This window comes from Syzygium oleosum, unplaced genomic scaffold (assembly GCF_021117445.2).
Source record: "Syzygium oleosum isolate NSW1041296 unplaced genomic scaffold, Sole_v2.1 Sole_v2.06, whole genome shotgun sequence".
NCBI lineage: Eukaryota > Viridiplantae > Streptophyta > Magnoliopsida > Myrtales > Myrtaceae > Syzygium > Syzygium oleosum.
Window position 1 is genome coordinate 784,947 of NW_026607490.1, and position 7,960 is coordinate 792,906.

At 40.2% G+C, this 7,960-nt stretch overlaps 1 long non-coding RNA gene across 2 annotated transcripts; it reads right to left on the reverse strand.

Annotated features, from left to right (window-relative positions):
* Nucleotides 1-503: 503 nt before the first annotated feature.
* Nucleotides 504-5,259, reverse strand: LOC115689688 (uncharacterized). 2 transcript variants are annotated; one of them, XR_008816806.1, is made up of 4 exons: nucleotides 5,191-5,259; nucleotides 3,479-3,658; nucleotides 2,868-3,014; nucleotides 504-854 (listed from the first exon to the last, which is right to left on the reverse strand). It is a non-coding gene; the product is annotated as an uncharacterized LOC115689688 (long non-coding RNA). The 2 variants fall into 2 exon arrangements; XR_008816807.1 differs by lacking the exon at nucleotides 5,191-5,259 and adding an exon at nucleotides 5,085-5,176.
* Between the last annotated feature and the right edge of the window lie 2,701 nt (nucleotides 5,260-7,960).

Sequence of the window (7,960 nt, forward strand, 5' to 3'; positions counted from 1 at the left end):
AGAAAAGAGAGGATAAGTAGCATAGGGTGGAGCTATTTCTACCTCATTCATCACTAGATCCACTCATTTTTTACAAAATAGAGGAAATCGGCATTAATGGTTTCGATATTCGTACAGCTTCCTTTAACTTAGTTATTTTCCTTTTTATGGTAATTCGTGAAACTAAACTTATCTATTTAGAAAATAAAGTCTAGTCCCCTCTTTATCATTGCTTTTATAACAATTTATATATATTCTTCGTCCCTCCAATTTCAAAGCTCACTTTCCCGGTATATAATTTATTTTTTTATTTTTCATTAGTCTAAAAAAAATACCAAATCTCTTTATATACTATCAAAGAATTTGTCTTATTTTCTTTAGAATTGGCATAGCAGCCCCAACCCCATCCATAAAGCTCTCCAGCTTCTGTCACTGCAGCAGTACGTTCAGCTCCAGCTGCGGCGACCATTTTAATGGGGATGCCCTAGGACTAGTAGGATCACAATGGCAAAGCAAATAAGCTATTTAAGTAAATCCCTTATCCTTCTACAAAGTATGCTGCAAGATGTTCCTCATTAACTGGGAGCTCACTGTAAAGGCCTCAAATAGTCAAAACATTGATGCAGCTTAGGAAGAAAGATTGAGCTAAATGTCTGGCAGTAGTGAACACACAAATCTTTCTCAAAAAGTATGTTGGTGAAGGATCACTCATCTAAGCAGTGAGCAACAAAGATCCTTATTGACAGTATTCCAGATAAGTTACTTGCCAGTACCTGACATTCGTGGATCTTCTGTGGCAGAATGAGAATCCTCAGTGGTGCCAAGACCAAGTTGACCATTTTGAATTCTCCCCCAGCTTTAATCAAGCAAAGGATCTGTAAGGAAAAGTCTAAGGCTTTTGTCTGGTTTTACATTGGTGACTTTAACCTAAAGCATTCTATCAGGGAACAACATCAACATGGGGGAAACACACCCTGGACAACTTTCTTTAAAAACCTCCAAAAGCTGTAGGAAAATCAAATTTAGATTAATGAAGTACCTAGGCTGAGATGGTTAAAGGTAAGCTCCAAAGTAGGGTCGGCAATTTGTTTGTTTGTGTAAGAAATGGTTTTGTGTCAAATTTAGGTCTAATCCAAACATGCCCACGTTTAGTAAGCATTCCATATTTTTTGAAAACACAAACATGAAATTTATTCAATGGGCCATAGGATCGACATGTTTAACATGTCAAACAGTTACAGATATATTCTCTTATATAAACGCGTCAAAATGTATTTAAAGTATATTAATGTGCCTTAATGAATGTATCTAAACATGTCAAGTTGAAACAAATAACTCACTAACATGTTTATTTAAGCGCGTCATAAACAGGGTTAAAAGGGTCAACCTGTGAACGACACGTTTATTATTAGGTTCCGTTCGTTTGGCGGAAAATATTTTCCGAGTTTTCCGGTGTTCGAGGGGCGGAAAACGTTTTCCGTGGAAAAATATTTTCCTTCCCCCCCTCACAAAATAGCCTAAATCTATGGAAAATGACTTCCGCTTCTTCAAAAGCGGAAATCATTTTCCGGAGCTGCTTCTTCTTCTTCTTCACTAAGGTCGCCGGCCGCCGCTACCGCCGGTCGCCGCCACCGCCGCCGCGGCCGCCGGTCGCCGCCACCGCCGCCGCGGCCGCCGGTCGCCGCCACCGCCGCCCGCGCGCGGCCGCCCGCCGGCCGCCGCCGGCGAAAAATATTTTTCGAAAATTTTTCATATTGATCACCGAACACCGGAAAATTATGTTCCGGGAAAACATTTTCCAGGAAAATGACTTCCGGGAAAATATTTTCCAAAAGGAGAATCTTTTCCGCCAAATGAACGGAGCCTTAGTGTATAAACAAATTGACCTGTTTGTGACACGAACACGATGAAGCTCAACCAAAGCACGCTTAACTACATGTTAAGCAAAAGGGCAGCGCTATTGAAAATTGATAGCCCTACTCCGAAGCTATGAAAGAGTTCGTGTTGATGGTCATATCATTACACTGGGCAAGCAATAAAGCACTGGTTTTGGAAGTTCCAAAATGAACACACGTCATATCACTAGCAACTTATGTACATCACCAAAACTAGGAAATGTACAGGACTGCATAAAACAGGTCAGCCATTTATAAATCACATGCTAGCTAGGTAGAAGATATAGGGATCAGTGAAACATACAGAACTGAAGACACAGAATTTAACTTTTATCAGGTACTTTTAAAGGGAATAAACCCCCATGTGTAAGTAACTTTCAGATATGTTAGATTCTATTCGTCATATATGAGCTCTTCCGTGTATATGCTTGTTAGCAACAGCATTTCTTCTCTTATTTAGTTCAATCCCCTTGACGTTTAGTTTCGTTAAATCCATATCACATTGGAATGAAGCAAGCCACCAATTTAAAGATCACTCAGTCGTGTGGCCCAAAGTTCCACACTCATCCTACCTGCTCAAAGAGGTAACATGTGTGTGTGCCCTCACTTTCACAGAGAAAGAAAAGAAAAATATATCGTAAGCTCATCAAAATCAGATTATTCAGAAGATGTTTCCATCAAGTAACTGTGCAGTTAAGGAATTTAGCATGGGACTGTACCTGCAGTGAGACAAGTCAAACTGAAAGACACAAAATACAACAAAAACACATGTCAAGCAATGTCCCAAAATCCCATGAATCATCATCACAAGAAGAGCAATTCAGCAAGAAGAATGTGACGATGGTTAGCATTTGAACATCCGGCTTATCCGCACCTACAACTATGGGGACTAAAAGAAGTTGAGGATTGGTTTGAATATTAATCACCTTTAACAATTACTGAGTCACTGATAGACACAGCATTAACATAAATAAATAACAGAAGATACTTAACCTCTGGATTCCTCCTTCCATAGTCACAGCCAAACAATGGCTGTCCCCACAAGCAATTTGCTTTATTCTCAAACCCTGTAAAGTTTTGATTGGTTGAGGCATAAAGACGTCACTAGAGTTGCCATGACCCAACCTCCCAAAGTCACCCCTGCAGAATAAACAAGAAGCTTGATTGCCAATTGTGTATGCAAAGACACAAAATGACAGAGAGACACAGAGGGGACCTCAAAATGACTAAATTTGGAGCAAATCCTGCTCCTCCAACTGACTAGGTTTGTCAGTATTAATGTTGCTTATGCAATAACTAAACTTTCCCTTATAAGATAAATAAGACATCTTGTAGAAGATGAAAGGTTGTTTATGTTTATTCTGTGTGAGACCTATTCTTTTTGCTGTCTTTGTTATATTTCCATCAACAACATTCATCTCAAGGGTAAATGTCTCAAACAGAAATTCACATGATGGCCTAACGAACCTTAAAGCCAATCTGAAAGTAAAACCATCAACTCAAGTCCAAACAACTGCCCAAGGTAGGAAATAGACACTAATATCTAGCAGAATGATTGAAAAATGGAATCTTTTATAGTGTTAAATTAAAAGATTCAAACAGACCATCCCCAGCTCTCCTTAAGTGATTCAGAATATGCAGTTGTGTGACAGCTCAACAAGTAACAGATACTACTTCTTGACCATCCAGTGCACTCAAATGTGTAGGTGATGAATGATCTTCAGCATCCCCATGGCCTAGTTGGCCATCCTCCCCTCGTCCCCATGAGCAAACAATATTTCCAGCTGCAGACGACACAGAGTAAGCTTTAAAAATTTATGAAGCCAACCTAAATTTAAGAAGTTATCACACAGCACAACCATTGGCCCATGCAAAACGCTATAAGTCTTTCTTTTAAAGACTTTATCACAAAAAAACCAAGGGAAAGTACCTAGGATGCGATTATCATAAAGATCAATCCAAAAGCAAACAAAGATTCTAACACTTGTGCTGAATCTTACCATTCTATCTCCTCCGCAAACTAATGTCCATGATCCATAAATTTGGGATTTGGAAAGAGTCTATGACATTTAGTAAGAACTTTTTTTAAAGAAAAGCTCTCCTCACTTGGTACAGACTCAAGTACTACCTTATCGCAACAACGATTGAACTAGAAACACACAGAGTCTTAACCCCAACGAATAACCAAATGAAGGTGCATAAGATTCCCATCCCAACAAACCCAATCAGATTAAACCAAAAGTAATCGCATATCAAATCACCTAGTCACCGGCTGGAGATCAGCAAGTTTCAGGCAAAGGTTTTTGTCCACAAATTATCATTCTATGAAGGGAAGGCCACAATACATATTGGCAGGAGTAGTGTACCAGTAAAATAATCTCAAATTTTTCCAGACCCTGTGCTGTCAAGCAAGCTTTCTGGATATTCTTATCAATGGGCTGGCATAGGTTTATATCCATTGGTATGTGCTAATTACATCAATTACATCCTCCTCACACCTTGATTATTTGTCAAAATAGGGGTGTAATTGAGTCGAATTGACATGGTTTAATAATCAACTATGTGCAGTTTGAAACTCGACTCAAGCTTGATTTCTCAAGATTGAGCTCTATTTCCCAATATCAAGCTTGACTAAGTTGAGTTTTTCAACAACCTCAAGCTCGAATAAGCTCAGGTTAATTAAGTTTTGGATAACCTCAAGCTCAGATCAGTTTGACTCAGTTTTCGCTGGTAAATTGTATTCTAAGCTCCAGTTGAGCTCGAAGCCATGTATCCATATGATTAAGGCGGACAAACATTCAACCACTTGATTGAACCTGAGAGCTACTCGGATAAAGTATTTTCAAGTTCGAGCTCAACTCAATAAAATGTTCAAGCTACGACAAGCCGACTCCAACTCTATCCGTCCTCAAGTAATCTACAAGTTGAGACCGAGAAGATAGGTTAACTCATCTACACCCTTATCTCAAACCTTACAAGGAACGGGGACGCGATAATATTCCCTTAAAATGCACACAAATGCACGAAGACGGAACCAGAGCAATGAAGCCCCAAAAGGAAAGAGACAAACACCCATCGTGAGAAGACCTACAAAAACTTACGCGACACTCTCAAAACTATAATGTTAGCAAGCAACGCAGCGTGGCTCGCAGCAAACTTGCTCAACTGCACACCCAACAAGCCAATGGCTCTAAAGGATCAAAGACCTACAATATGAATCGCGAGCCACATGACCGCGCTTTTCGTCGTACTGCAGTGCAGACACAAACAGCAACAGAACCATAGCGAAGCGCGAAGTAGAGTTCGCGAAGCTTACAGAGGAGTGCAACAGAGCGACTCGCGCCAGCGGAGATGAAACACGTGTGTAAGCGACACATATACGCCAGCGGAAATATGTGTCATCTGTTTACATATCAGCTTAGTTGACATTTCTTTCTTTCTTTTTTTGGTTCTTCTTCCTTTTACCGCCGCCATTGACAACCTGTGTAAGCGACACTGTTCATCGTCTTCTTCGCAGGGACTCGCTGGGCCACAGTTCACCGGCGCTCAACCATCGCCATCCAGACCTCCGACGCCGGCAACGACCTCCGACAACCCCTCCGCGACTGTAGGCAGTCGTCGGAATCATCTCCGGCAGTCTCGGCCGAGACCCCTATTTCCGTTTCCAGTTTTTCAAGCTTCAAGAAGGCATCTTACCTTCGCTCAGTCATCCCCGAAGCCTTGCAGATCCATTTCGTGCCCGGGCGACGACAAAACGAGCCCAAGCTCTTCTCTCTCTCTCTCTCTCACTCTGTCCCTTTGCCCTTTGGTCGACCTCCATTAATGGAGGTTGCCACCCGCAATCGGGGCGCCCGATCTCACGTTTGAGGTAATCTCTCCTGTTACGTTGAACCATACACAACCAAGATTTCAGTTTCGCACATGCCCTTTGAGCTCTAACTCACAGATTCGCTGTCAAAATCGAATCACTTCGGCCTCAAAACATCTGATCTGGACCATTTTCAGTCCTCGAAACTCTATGAACTCTCGAACTTCTCTTTTGTAAGCCTCGCTAAAAAAAGTACAAGACCCATCATCACTGTTTCAACCCACGACGAGGTCTCAATTCCCAGAGCAAGAACAGCCGAACTGCCCTCGTTGCAATTCCAGCAGTTTCAAGTTCTGCTATTACAACAACTACAACCTCTCTTAGTCCCGCCACTTTTGCAAGAGCTGTCGTGGATACGGGGCAGCCGGCGGTGCCCTCCGCAACATCCCCGTCGTCGTCGGCGGCGGCGGCATCCCGAAGGCCACCGAACAGAGTTAAGTTGATCTCATGGCTGGGTTGATGGTGTTCTGTCATGGCGGAAGTGAAAAGAGAAGAAGAAAGGGACAACAAAAAAAAAAAAACAAGAACAAGGAGTAAAAAATGAAAATAAAATAATCTTGATTCGGAAGATTTAACGAAATCTTACGGCGGTAGATTCGTTATAATTGCACTTTATTTTTAGTGATCAAAAAATTAATTTAAAATTAATTTATTATAAATATATTAATTTGAAATTTTTCGTGATATTAATTCATATTTATTATGAAACTTTGCGCTAAAAATAAGAGTTAATATCATGAAAAATCTCAAATCGGTATACCCGTAACAATTTTACTCCGAACTAATTTTTTAACCACTAAAAACTCTAAACTGATATAAATATAACACATTTACTCTGTACTAATATTTTGACCACCAAAAACTTTAAATTGATACACTTGTGACAAATTTACCTTCCGTTAAATTGAATTAATACTACGAAAGACCATAAATAGGCAAACATGTGATTAACAGAAAGGTAAAACCTCAAACTGATACATCCGTCAACTGTCACGTGCCATCCAACTCAGCAATTTGGTGCTAAAATTTAACGAAAATTAATTAGAGTAAATTTATCGTAAATATATTAGTTTCGGATAAATTTATCATAAATATATTAATTTTGAGTTTTTTCGAAATATTAATTTTAGAAATAATTAATAAGTACTGAATTAACTATTGCCTAACTATTTTTTCCTCGGGTTTATAAGTTGCTATGCCCCCTTGTCTCAGCCAAATCGTTCATAATTGGTACACCTGGCAATCAACTCATTTGCTTCCAAGTTATCAATTGACTGACCCAAAGCATGCCACGGTCGCAAGCCCCTGTCAAAGATGATTGATGGACACGCGGGAGTAGTTAGGTTGTAGAAATTTCGTGGAATTTACGTGTGTTAAGTGTATGAATCCCTACTTGAATCATTTGAAGTCATAACTCTTCGCAGCGACGATGATATCGTATGGACAGGATATCTTAATTTATAAACTATCAGAACTTGAACTTCTCATTGGTAAGTCTCCCTAAAAACAGTAGGCGAGGAAATGTACCAAGACCCACCATCAGTGTTTCGACTCACGAGGAGGTCTCAATTCTTAGAGCAAGAACAGCTGAAATGCTCTCGTTGCGACTCCAGCAGCACCAAGTTCTGCTACTACACCAACTGCAACCTCTCTTAGTCGCGCCACTTTTGTAAGAGTTGTCGTGGATACGGGGCAGCCAGCGGTGCCCTCCGCAACATTCCCGTCGTCGGTGGCGGTGGCATCCCGAAGGCCACTGAATAGGGTTAAGTTGATCTCATGGCTAGGTTGATGGTGTTCTGTCGCGGGGAAGTGAAAAGAGAAGAAGAAAGGAACCAAAATGAAAATAAGATAATTTTAATTTGGAAGAATAAAATGACGTGAAATTGACACAAGAGATTCCAATTATATAATTGCACAGAAAAATAACAGCGGGCGGATTTAGAAATGAGGTGAAAGTTCATCATTTTTTTACGAGACAAAAAATAATTTGAGGTAGAATTTAACATAATCTAAAATTTGAGGTCTTTAATGGAATTAGGCCACAAATTAACTTAGTGGAACAATAAGCCAAATAATGATTAAAAGAATGCAGTATATCCGTGCCTCCGTTTGGAAATGTCTAAGAAGTCTATTTCCTTCCCCACCATCTCGAGGGCAGATCGATCCAAACACGTTAAAACCATACAATATATTCATACCTTCATTTGAAAATGAATTT